The 12,333-nt window shown below is 36.1% G+C and overlaps 1 non-coding gene across 1 annotated transcript; it reads left to right on the top strand.

Moving 5' to 3' along the window:
- Positions 1-1,303: 1,303 nt before the first annotated feature.
- On the top strand, positions 1,304-1,393 carry Trnay-gua. Its single transcript is given in 2 exon segments — positions 1,304-1,340; positions 1,358-1,393. It is a non-coding gene; the product is annotated as a tRNA-Tyr (tRNA).
- Positions 1,394-12,333: the final 10,940 nt, after the last annotated feature.

The following is a 12,333-nucleotide window of genomic DNA, read 5'->3' on the forward strand; positions in this document are numbered from 1 at the left end:
CGTTTGTATGGGGAACACCCTCATTCAAATTACATTGTCTACCAACAGGACATTTGTATCTTTCGGAAAAATATCGTGTCGTGTATAGTGGGAACACATTTAAATTACATCGTCTGCAGGACGTTCGGGAAAAAATCGGATGAAACTGACGGCAAGTGCGAACGAGGTCTGAGAGAGGAGAGAAAAAAGGAACTGTTTGTTCAATGAAGAAAGGTGATAAAACAAGAGAGTGGACTAGGAGGTGAATAAGAGGGAAGAAGAAATGGACGGAAAAGAAGATCAAAGGAGAGATGAAGGGAGGAAACTGTTTTTTAAAAAAAAGGGTTTAAAAGCATTGAAGATTGAAATATAAGTAGGCAGGTATAGGTATACCCAAATAGGTATACACTATCCTAGTGCTTTATATTGAGACTCTCGAGGGAGGTAATAGGTCATAGATAGTTCCCTGATTATTTCAACAGTTTAATAGTGCGCCGCTTCACTGGGTATAAAACGTTTTATTGGGTTTAAAAATTTAATTTCTATGTGCAATAAATACTCATACCCATGTTGGAGGGGGTAGTATAAATAAACAAATAAATAAATAATTAAACGTGAAATCCGAAGAGAAAACATAGCCAAGTTGAAACTGAGAGAAGGTTGAGGGAATTAAGATACATACATAAGGCACGAAAAACTGGGAATGCAGACTTGGTCTTTATTTTCTGATCTCACCACTTTTATAGGCCGACATTTTTGGATAGGAACTTGGCCCCAAGCATAATGATAGCAAGATTATAAAAGAACACATATCAATCTCCTGTTAAATTGCTGGATGGACAAGACAAAAATCTTCTCAATTTGGGGGGGCATCAAACCCGGACCTTCTGCAAATAAGCGCGTGCGATGGATTAACCACACTCCTAAATTGAGGAACACCTTATTCAGCAGAAAAGAAAAGAGATACAGCAAGCTCTCAAGATAATTAAAATGTGTACGTGAATAAGCAAGAACAGGCGAATTTTTTATCAATGAAATAAATAATGAATGAGTTGTAAGTTGCTGGACTGATGGGAATAGTAAATCTAGCAGTGTAAATTTTCGTTTGGTCACATGTCTGGGATAACAGCTGATATATTCACCATTTAAAACCAAGGCTATCAGTATTTTTATAATCACGTGTCTTATGTCTTGTGTAATATGCTAATATGTATACTGTACGTAGATATGATAATGTTATATCAGTTTTATAATGTCATAGGTGAAAGTGTTACATTAGGTACACTGGCGTTTATACGTGCTATTTGTGTCCATTTAATTTCATCCTTCGGTAGCTCAGTTGGTAGAGCGGTGGACTGTAGTATTCTGAAGTATTGAAATCCATAGGTCGCTGGTTCAAATCCGGCCAACAGGCGAATCGAATACAACCCCCAAGCATAATGATAGCAAGAGCTGAGGAGATTATAAAGAACACATCAAGCATGGAACACATTTCAAAAATCTGCTAATATTTTCAGAGGCATACATATGTACTTAGATATGTAGGTACTTAGTTTCTTGCTCTGATAATCAGCAGAGTTGGTTAATAAATGGTAATGAGTAAACAATGAGCGTAGGTAGATAGTTCACTGAAAAAAAAAAAAAAGACAGGGTGTCACAAGTTTAGGGTGGACGAAATGCTATTGTAGGCTGTTGGAATGCTATTGTATTAATGTATTATAGTGTCGAGCTTCCCGATGTAGAGTTCAATATTAGAGATCTGGAACCCAGTCACCCGATTCGGCTGCCGGGACCCTATTTTTTTTTTCTCAGTGTTTCCTTTTGGAAATGGAACCGATTCCGACGGCGCGCCATCTTGGATTTTCTCTTCGATTACGGAACGATAAGACCTTAGCAGTTACAGTTCCCTCTATCAAACTTCTTTAAAAGAAAGTGTAATCCCTAATTTCCTACATGGGAATATGTAACCGAATGCGAAATGAAAATTACGGATAATATTATGTTAAATCACCAGGAAAAATTCCAATGTGAATTCAGAACGTCTCTAACGTTCCCTTGTTTTCGAGTTGAATATTAGGCAGGTAAAGTATGTCGGTAGGTACCTAAGGTATCTACTTGGGTAGGGATGTACAGAAAATATACGTGAATGTAAAAATAAAAGCTTTTAGATACCGACGTTATGAGAGACAGTGAGACACCTGTCAAAATTTTCTCATCATGAAAAAAAGGGGGAAAAATCGCGAATTAAATGAGAAAGCTTTCATTCAAATGCCATGCGTAATGTACCTAGACATGGTAATGCTTTTTGAATGCAGTTTTTTTAAACCCCATGTTGCATTCAGCTTCACTTTTTTTCAACGTCTTCAACAGACGTTGAAAAGAGTTAATGTTAACCACATTATGATGGGAACCATTTGCATCTAATAGCTACAGGCTATCGGATGCATTAATTGTAATAGTACCGTACAGTAATTGCCACAATAGACCTGGCTGCTCCTTTTAGAATATTACCTATAAGGTCAAAAGTTCATAAGGGAAATGTTCCGTGAACACGGGGAAAATGTTGCAGGATTTCAGCAAACCTTACAATTTTCAACTGGGTCCTCGGAAATTTTGTGTTTCATGTACTATGTGTACGATATTTTGCTTTTTATTCTTCATTGAATTTGTGGGATGCAGTAATGAAAATGGTTTCCAACATCCCTAGGGGAACGTAGCGTAGGTGGTGTATTATAAAATAATAAAATATTATGTCTGTAGAATGTAGGTATGTTTATTTCGAAATTTTCAAAGTTACTCTAGGAATTTCTAAACCAGTCCCAGTGCATGGTGCATCAGTAGAAAGGAGACATTGGATTTACATCCAAGGGGTTTGCCGATGCCGTTTTAATCTTAGCAGCCTCATGAAATTGAATTGAAGGAATAATGAGATATCGGAAAACTCCTACAAATGCTGCAGTGAGTACCAAAGTTGTGATATAATAACACAAATTTATTTTATGATTCAAACAGTAGGTACGTTGAATTTGCCTTTGAATAAGAACTTACCCAATCAAAAATCGGTTAGTCCTAAATAAGTTTCATCTCATTTTGTGGTCCTGGTCATAAGCGATACCACGCCCGTTGCATAACTAATTGATTCGCCAGATGCAATTTTCAACTGGGTCCTCGGAAATTTCGTGTTTCATGTACTATGTGTACGATATTTTGCTTTTTATTCTTCATTGAATTTGTGGGATGCAGTAATGAAAATGGTTTCCAACATCCCTAGGGGAACGTAGCGTAGGTGGTGTATTATAAAATAATAAAATATCATGTCTGTAGGATGTAGGTATGTTTATTTCGAAATTTTCAAAGTTACTCTAGGAATTTCTAAACCAGTCCTAGTGCATGGTACATTAGTAGAAAGGAGACACTGGATTTACATCCAAGGGGTTTGCCGATGCCGTTTTAATCTTAGCAGCCTCATGAAATTGAATTGAAGGAATAATGAGATATCGGAAAACTCCTACAAATGCTGCAGTGAGTACCAAAGTTGTGATATAATTAATAACACAAATTTATTTTATGATTCATTTAATGATTTTAACAGTAGGTACGTTGAATTTGCCTTTGAATAAGAACTTACCCAATCAAAAATGGGTTAGTCCTAAATAAGTTTCATCTCATTTTGTGGTCCTGGTCATAAGCGATACCACGCCCGTTGCATAACTAATTGATTCGCCAGATAAGAATAAAAATCTAGTGTGAACATCACACGACTTTCCTTATTCTATTGAATTATGCTTAGTTGGGTGTTGTTCTATTGTAACTTTACAATATCTCTAACCGTTTAATCAGTATCGCTGAAAACCGCCAAAAAGCGGTCAAAATACAGCCAACCGCAGCAACTATCTTAACCAAACGTTTTGTGTTGCATCCTTGTCTTTTTTGTGGACTACATACCAAATTTCAAGTCTCTGGCTCATACCGTTCCTGAGATATTATTGAATTACACCGAAAACCGCCAAAAAGCGAGAGAAGCCTTTGGCTATTAAATAGATAAATAGATTTCATATTGAAAAGGAAAAAAATGAACACAATCCTCATCAGCATCACTGACCTGCAGCTTTTTGTGCCATTATGTACCTACAGCAGAATAAATAAATTAAAAAATGGAGCCTTTGGCTATTAAATAGATAAATAGATTTCATATAGAAAAGAAAAAAAAAAATGAACACAATCCTCATCAGCATCACTGACCTGCAGCTTTTTGTGCCATTATGTACCTACAGCAGAATAAATAAATTAAAATAAAAATAAAACGTGTGAACATCACCTGACTTTCTATTACATCACCACATCTATCGCAAGTATTCACATGGCTTTAGTCGCCAAAAAATCGTTTCGATTTTTGTTTACCTTGTTTATACTGCCACCATAGGACTAAAAAGTCCCAGAACCGAAAGTACGCAATATAAAATTTCCGAGAATTTGAAACCCTGAAAATTTGGACAGATTCCAAAACATCCTCGTGGCTTTGTGTGAGATTTCCCGTGCATAACGTAACAGAAAGTAATTATACGCATAGATGCCTCAGGTACACACAGAAGTACATTATTAAATTTACAAAAAAGGTAGGTAGAAATTAAATATGCTACAAAAACCTGAGGATACGACGCGATATAGGGGAGAGAAGGAGGGTTGCAGCAATTTTCACTTTGAGTACAACGTGGGTATTCTCTTTCCATTATGAAAATGACGGTTTCCTGGAAAGGATCATTGATGTTTTCCACTTCCAGCCAGGGCCGTATCCAGAAATTTTCCGAGGATGGGGGGGGGGGCGAGGGTCCAAAAACTAATGGACGCCTCCCCAAATTTTCGAAGTCTCGCCTACAGTACAGAAGAAAAATTAAGATAGGGGAGAGGGTGGCCGGGCCTCCCTTGACACAAATATTTCGGAGTCTGACGTACAGTAAAGGAGAAAAATGGAGCTCGAGAGGTGGGGCCCGGGTCCCCTCAGCCCCGCCCCTAAATACGGCCTGTTTTCAGCTTTATTTATCAAAGGCTTAGGAGGAATGTTGATCGTTTTGAATATGAAATGAAAGTAAACTTTGCTGTGGTTCCTAGAAAAACAAACGCGTACACTTATGATGCCTTTGTGACGAAAGGTAGGGTCAGATACACAGGTAGTATACCTATATGTATTGTATTTGTACAGAGGAAGTATACAATCTGGATTCTGGAAGCAATAATCACTGGAGCAGATTTATGTTAGATACATATCAAGTATAGGGTCTTTCAATTAGAGTGATACCTTTTCATTTTTGAATAAAATGAAAACGGCTTTAGATATCAAAGAGGTTTCGGTTTTATTTTGATCTCTAGAGTATGTCATTTCGTTTGGTCCTTCATCCGTTTGCTTGCATTGGTGGATGCGACTGAACCAATTTCGATGATTTTATCCAACATGTAAGATTGCATGTCAGCAATAAAATCACCTTTTCAGACAAGGCACATTTTTTGATGAACGGTTTTGTGAACTAACAAAATTACCGATATTGGTATGAGAATAATATTCATAAGTATTGCATGCAGCACTATTGCATTCTGAAAAACTCACCGTCTGGGCCGGATTGTGGCACATGTCCTCAAAAGTCCTTATTTCTTCCGAAATGAGGAGGTAAGACCAAAAGCTGGTGTGGCGATCGCTACAGATCCATGTTACACTACTTTTTTTGGCCAGAACTTGACAACATTGATTTTACCGACATAATTATGTGGTTCCAAAAAAACGGCACTACGTGTCATACAGCCGATAATACACTTGATTTAATGAAGACGAACTTTGGAGACTGGATCATCTTTTGGCGAGCATACGTTAATTGGCCACTGCGATAGTGCGATTTGACTCTCTGAGACTTTTTTCCATAGTGATATCTTCAGTTCCAAATCTATGCCAACAGTTCAAGGTTTTTCGAAGATCTTGAAGCCAACATTCGTCGTGCTACAGCTGCTACAGCCCTATATGTTGGATAAAGGCATCCAAAACTGGTGTAGTTGAGGCCATTTTTGTTAATAAAAATTGAGAAACTCGCGGTGGGCATTTGAATTCTGTCCTATTCCAAACAAAATGGCATACCTACTCTAGGGATTTAAATAAAACCAAAACCTTTTTGACAGCTAAAGCCGTTTTCATTTTATTCAAAAATGAAAAGGTATCACTCTTAATGAAAGACCCTATACAAGTAGAATAGAAGACCTTAGGTATAAAATATGTACCTATATGTAGAAGTAGAAATGGGGCTAGCTCATTGGATTGGAAAGAGGTATAAATAAATTAATTAAAATGTACAATATAGCCATTTTCTATACCTATTTATCTAATGGATAATGTCTACTTCCAGAGCTTAATCTCTTTGATTGACTGACAAGTGGCAGTCTGAGCTTTAAGAGCCTCAGCTCTCTTTCAATTTTTATTAATTACAAAGGCTCTTCCATTTCTTCTAACTAATCTTTTTGTCGGTGTATTTCATCCAGTTCCTTTTAGCAAAATTTATGATCGCTACAGATCCATGTTAATGTTACACTACTTTTTTTGGCCAGAACTTGACAACATTGATATTACCGACATATGTATGTGGTTCCAAAAAAACGGCACTACGTGTCATACAGCCGATGATACGCTTGATTTAATGAAGACGAATTTTGGAGACTGGATCATCTTTTGGCGAGCATACGTTAATTGGCCACTGCGATAGTGCGATTTGACTCTCTGAGACTTTTTTCCATAGTGATATCTTCAGTTTCAAGATCTTTCGAAGATCTTGAAGCCAACATTCGTCGACCTACAGCCCTATATGTTGGATAAAGGCATCCAAAACTGGTGTAGTCGAGTCCATTTTTCTTAATAAAAATTGGGAAACTCGCGGTGGGCATAATGGCATACCTACTCTAGGGATCAAAATAAAACCCAAACCTTTTCGACAGCTAAAGCCGTTTTCATTTTATTCAAAAATGAAAAGGTATCACTCTTAACGAAAGACCTTACACAAGTAAAATAGAAGACCTAGGTATAAAATATGTACCTATGTAGAAGTAGAAAAGGGGCTAGCTCATTGGATTGGAAAGAGGTATAAATAAATTAATTAAAAATGTACAATCTAACCATTTTCTATACCTATTTATCTAATGGATAATGTCTACTTCCATCAGAGCTTAATCTCTTTGATTGACTGACAAGTGGCAGTCTGAGCTTTAAGAGCCTCAGCTCTCTTTTAATTTTTATTAATTACAAAGGCTCTTCCATTTCTTCTAACTAATCTTTTTGTCGGTGTATTTCATCCAGTTCCTTTTAGCAAAATTTAATTGAGGTGAACTTATTTCTATCTTCAAAACATGGAGAAAGTTGCCCGACAACTTTAGGTACACATCAGTAACTATACACTTATTAATTTTTGGTCTTTTTTTTAGTCTCTTTTGTTTGTTGGTACTTACTTATTTTTAAAACCTCGAGAAAATGCGAAAACGGTTCCGGGCTATACCTACTTATTGTTGGAGATAAATTAAAACAAATTAACTACCCTAATGGCGTGAGTGTTGTTTTTTTTTTAGAGGTTTAGACCTATTATTATTATTTTATTATTTTTTTTAATTAGAAAATGGTAGATAATTGATAATATGATATCTATCATTTACTCGTAGATACGAGACACAAAAACCCTCATTAAAATGCACAAAAGCGTCGCCTGCCCACAGGCCCCGGGGTCTGTTTCTGTTTAAATTATTCCTTTCTGTTTCACAAAGTTCATTTCATTGTAATTTTTAATGCTGTGCTGTTCACACATAGTTTTTGTTAAAATCCGGGGCAAAAAAGAGAGCTAAATGCGTTTTTTTTATGGCTTGTTTTATGTTGACCATTTTTTGTGTTTTTTTCGACATGAAAAACATGAGGCTACATGTATAATTATGGCAGAGAAGGGGCTGAGTATTATGTTCGTAGTATTCTGGTGTCCTGTTTCATTGTACAAGGTTCCGTTTTGGATTACCACACTTTAGCAGTTACGCACCAAGCAATTATTATTTTTTACTCGGAAAACCCTCCAAGCCCCGGCAGGTTTTAAATTTATGTTGTAAAATGCTACTGGTAAACATCCTCTCATTTTTAGGATCCCTTCGGATTTGGGATGATTCTCTCTGAGCTTCAAATTATAAACCCTTTTTTCCACCAAGTACGTACTTTGTCCCTCCGTCTACCCCTGACGGGCGCCTCGCCGCACCGATTGAAGGCCTCCTCCCGGTACTTCACTGTTTGGACCCCCCTCGACAAAATCGTGAATACGGCCCTGTGTCTACCAGTGAAAAGTTAGAGACAGGTTGTATGCGGTAGATGAGATCCTGTTATACAGTATAACTATACATACAATCTCCTTCCGGCTTTCTTCCTCCTCCCGGTACTTCACTGTTTGGACCCCCCTCGACAAAATCCTGAATACGGCCCTGTGTCTGCCAGTGAAAAGTTAGAGACAGGTTGTATGCGGTAGATGAGATCCTGTTATACAGTATAACTATACATACAATCTCCTTCCGGCTTTCTAGCAGCTGTTATGAACACTCTGTTTGTGTACTAAGGTAGACTGACTTATATTTCCTTTTCTTTTACCTACTAATCATTATTATTTGTGAAGGTGTATCAACACATAGTCGTACGGCCGTGGATCGATGTCGACTGAACCGTCCACACTGTCTCGACAACATACAAGATTCATCTCGTCGATCGACGCCCCGTCGACTATGTTTGGAGGTTTGGACACACTTTAATACTGATTGAACTATAGTATAAGAGAAGGTCCGTTTTACAAGTTTTTGGTGCCCCTCTGCAAAAATATCTCAAAGAAATGGGTCAAAAAAGTTACACATATGTACATAAAAAAAACCGATTCCAAAATTGAACTTTCAAAGGTCATGACCAATAGGTGTGAATATTAGCTTTTGTTTTATTTTTCCATGTTTATTTTTAGCACTTTTCATGCTTTGATGAATATTTTCAAATTTTCGTTATTAATTTCAATAAACCTAATTAACTTGTTAGGAAGTTTAGGATCCTTCTCATTTATATTAATATGATTAAATCTTCATTATTTTTGATGCAAACATCGCTTGCTCATTTATCAAACACAAAGGAAGGGTAAAGGTCGTTTTGCTGAAGCGTCAGGAACTCAGGAACGATCATATAACCCGGGCAGTTTAAGTGATAGTCAGGAATGCTGCCTAATCCTCTTTCACTTCTTGTAATTTGTAATAAGTTCATCAATATGTATTTTTTCCCTGATTCTACTACATACCAACATTTTGATAGTAGGTACCTATCAATTGGTATGCATGATCGGATATTTAATTGACGGAACAAGGTGTGGTTTCTAAGTTCACACTTGAAGATTTTGCATTTAAATTGTTCGTCTGTATTCTGTAATCCAAAGATTTTACCATTCATTTCTATACGTAGGCTTTTTTTTATCTCTTTCCAAGATTTTTTCTTGGCATTTCAGACAGGGACGGAAAAATCTTTGGAGCGATTAAAATAAACAAAAAACTTTTTGAAATATTCTTTCATAACTTTATTTATACTTATTTTAATTTTATAAAATTTCACTTTACTTCAGTTTTAATTTCTGAAAAAGTTCTCAGGATCGATAATAAGTTCATCAATATGTATTTTTTCCCTCATTCTACTACATACCAACATTTTGATAGTACCTATCAATTGGTATGCATGATCGGATATTTAATTGACGGAACAAGGTGTGGTTTCTAAGTTCACACTTGAAGATTTTGCATTTAAATTGTTCGTCTGTATTCTGTAATCCAAAGATTTTACCATCCATTTCTATACGTAGACTTTTTTTTTATCTCTTTCAAAGATTTTTTCTTGGCATTTCAGGCAGGGACGGAAAAATCTTTGGAGCGATTAAAATAAACAAAAAACTTTTTGAAATTTTCTTTCATAACTTTATTTATACTTATTTTAATTTTATAAAATTTCACTTTACTTCAGTTTTAATTTCTGAAAAAGTTCTCAGGATCGATCGCGCCTTTTGTCATGAGTTTTTCTCTGCACCAGAGTTTTGTTTTTGTTTAGCAAGACTCAGGAAGTATGGATGACAACAGTAAAAAGTTTCCTAAAACTGAAATCTAGATGGTGAGCCTTTATTACCAGGAAAATCATAGAAACGCTTTTCTTCTTTCAGACAAGGGTTGGGGCAAAGTTAAGAATATTATCATCTTACTACCTACAGTGAGTGCTTCGGATTTTTATGTGATGTGAGTTCTTAAAGGACACGATATAATGGAATGGGTTTCGTTTAAATATGTTTCATTGCAGTTGTAAAAGACACCACATACAATTTTACAGCACATAAACACCATCAGGACACCAACAAAACATATTCCACATAAGATCATATTTCTGCAATGATCCTCGTAAAAAATCCTCTTTTTTTTTCTTGTAACAAGACTTGAAGTTCATTTTTTCGTCTCGAATTTACGACCGCCATGCCAGCACTAGGACTAACATTTCTGATATTGTGGAAGGACAATAAAAAACGAACACTCGACACCCGGTTGGGCGTATAATCCTATTTGTAGAGGTTCAGCTCTCTGGTGCAATACCCTGGTGGCACATTTGTCAGCTTCAAAATTCAACAAGTTCGGTGTTTTCGGAGAGGGGAGAAAGTCAAAATCCGGAGCTTGAGAGATAACAGTTTTGAAATTTTGTGCTTTTGTGATTTTTAGTGGGGGATTTAAAGTTTTTACTACATGGCCCCGGCAGTAATACTCGAAAATAAATCCGAATAAGCTGCTGAGAGGATATTTTTTACTTCTTTGATTTTTTTTTTTTTTTTACATCTAAAATTTCCTTATCTAAACCACAATGTTGTACAAATTGCGAGCCAACTAGGTAATCCCTAACTGAAAGCTCTATATGAAACTATGAAAACTTTTCATTTTTATTAATTTATTTATTTGATTCGTACCTGCCTATTTTACTTGGTTCTTTTTTTAGACGAGCTATTTTTCTCAAGCTCAAGTTTTTAGACGAACAGTAGGTAGCACAGAAATAAATCTTTTTATAAATTCCGAGAAAAGACTCGTTTCCAAATTTCAACCATTTACAGAGACCATCAAAATTTGAAAGTTTTCTTCGTACCCTTTGTTTGAAAACTTTCACTGGGGATCCTCGTCTGTACGCATTGGAAACGGAAAAAATAGGATAGGATGAAAACAGAATAAATAAAACAGTAGGTATATGTAGAACTTGTAGGTAGGTACAGTAAGGTCGGATATAGGATACCAGTAAGGTAGGATATAGACCGTATATTTTACTTATTCAAGTACCTATATGTACCGGTATATTTTCCTTCACATATAGTATGTTCCTCCACCAGGTTTGACTCTCCCTTAGGGATCTACTTCTTGTTTTCTATTTTTACATATTCATTCCGTTCACAGGAGGAGGAGGAGGAGGAGGAGGAGGAGGAGGAGGATATTTTATGTTCATTTTTCTTCGGAAACATCTCCTAAGGATTCCAAAAGTTTTTCTTTTCAATTTTCTCTCCCAACTTTCAACTTTCTTTCACGAAAAGTTCTTGCTTGTTTACAGATGGCAGAGCTCGTGCTGCAGTTACTTGGTTGCTGAATGCTGCTGATAGCAATTCCGCGGAAGAATCCTTCGCATTTGCATTTTATATTCCTTCATGCTCAGATGCCCTAAACGTAAACTTACACGTTCTTCTGACTTGTAAATGTAAACTTAATAATATCTTGAAATATCTTAAAAATAAATAATAATAATGAATGAAAGTTATGAAACACCGACTTTACGAGATTAGGATGAAGAATTATTGAAGATTTTTTTTTTTCTTCCTTTCCTGGATTCCATTTTTACCTCTTTTTTACTGTCCTTATTTTATCTCTTCACAACATGCGTTACAAAGTGATATAGTGAAACACCTCGCTTTTCCTCGCCCCAGAGTCTCTTTCTGTGAAAATTTCAACCATTTTTCATTCTTATTTATAGGGACAATTAAAAAATTACCCACCGTCCTTTTTGCATCTTTAAAAGCTCCCCATGTTTTAACTCTTTTAAATACTCTTCTTTTCTCAAGCTTCTAGTTCGTTAAAGCGAACGCTCGCTTTAACATTTTATTTCATCTTCTTTTAAGTCTTTTTAATCATGTTTTTTCTCTCCAGTCTTCATCTTTTCTTTGTCCTTTACGGTCTTGTTAAATATTTACATTTCAACATTACAACTTGTCCTCATTTAATGCGTAGGACAAGGAGTGTTAAATTGTTAATTGAACCTAGGTAGGAGTACAA

This window comes from Diaphorina citri, unplaced genomic scaffold (genome assembly GCF_000475195.1).
Source record: "Diaphorina citri unplaced genomic scaffold, Diaci psyllid genome assembly version 1.1 scaffold509, whole genome shotgun sequence".
In the NCBI taxonomy this organism is placed as follows: Eukaryota; Metazoa; Arthropoda; class Insecta; order Hemiptera; family Psyllidae; genus Diaphorina; species Diaphorina citri.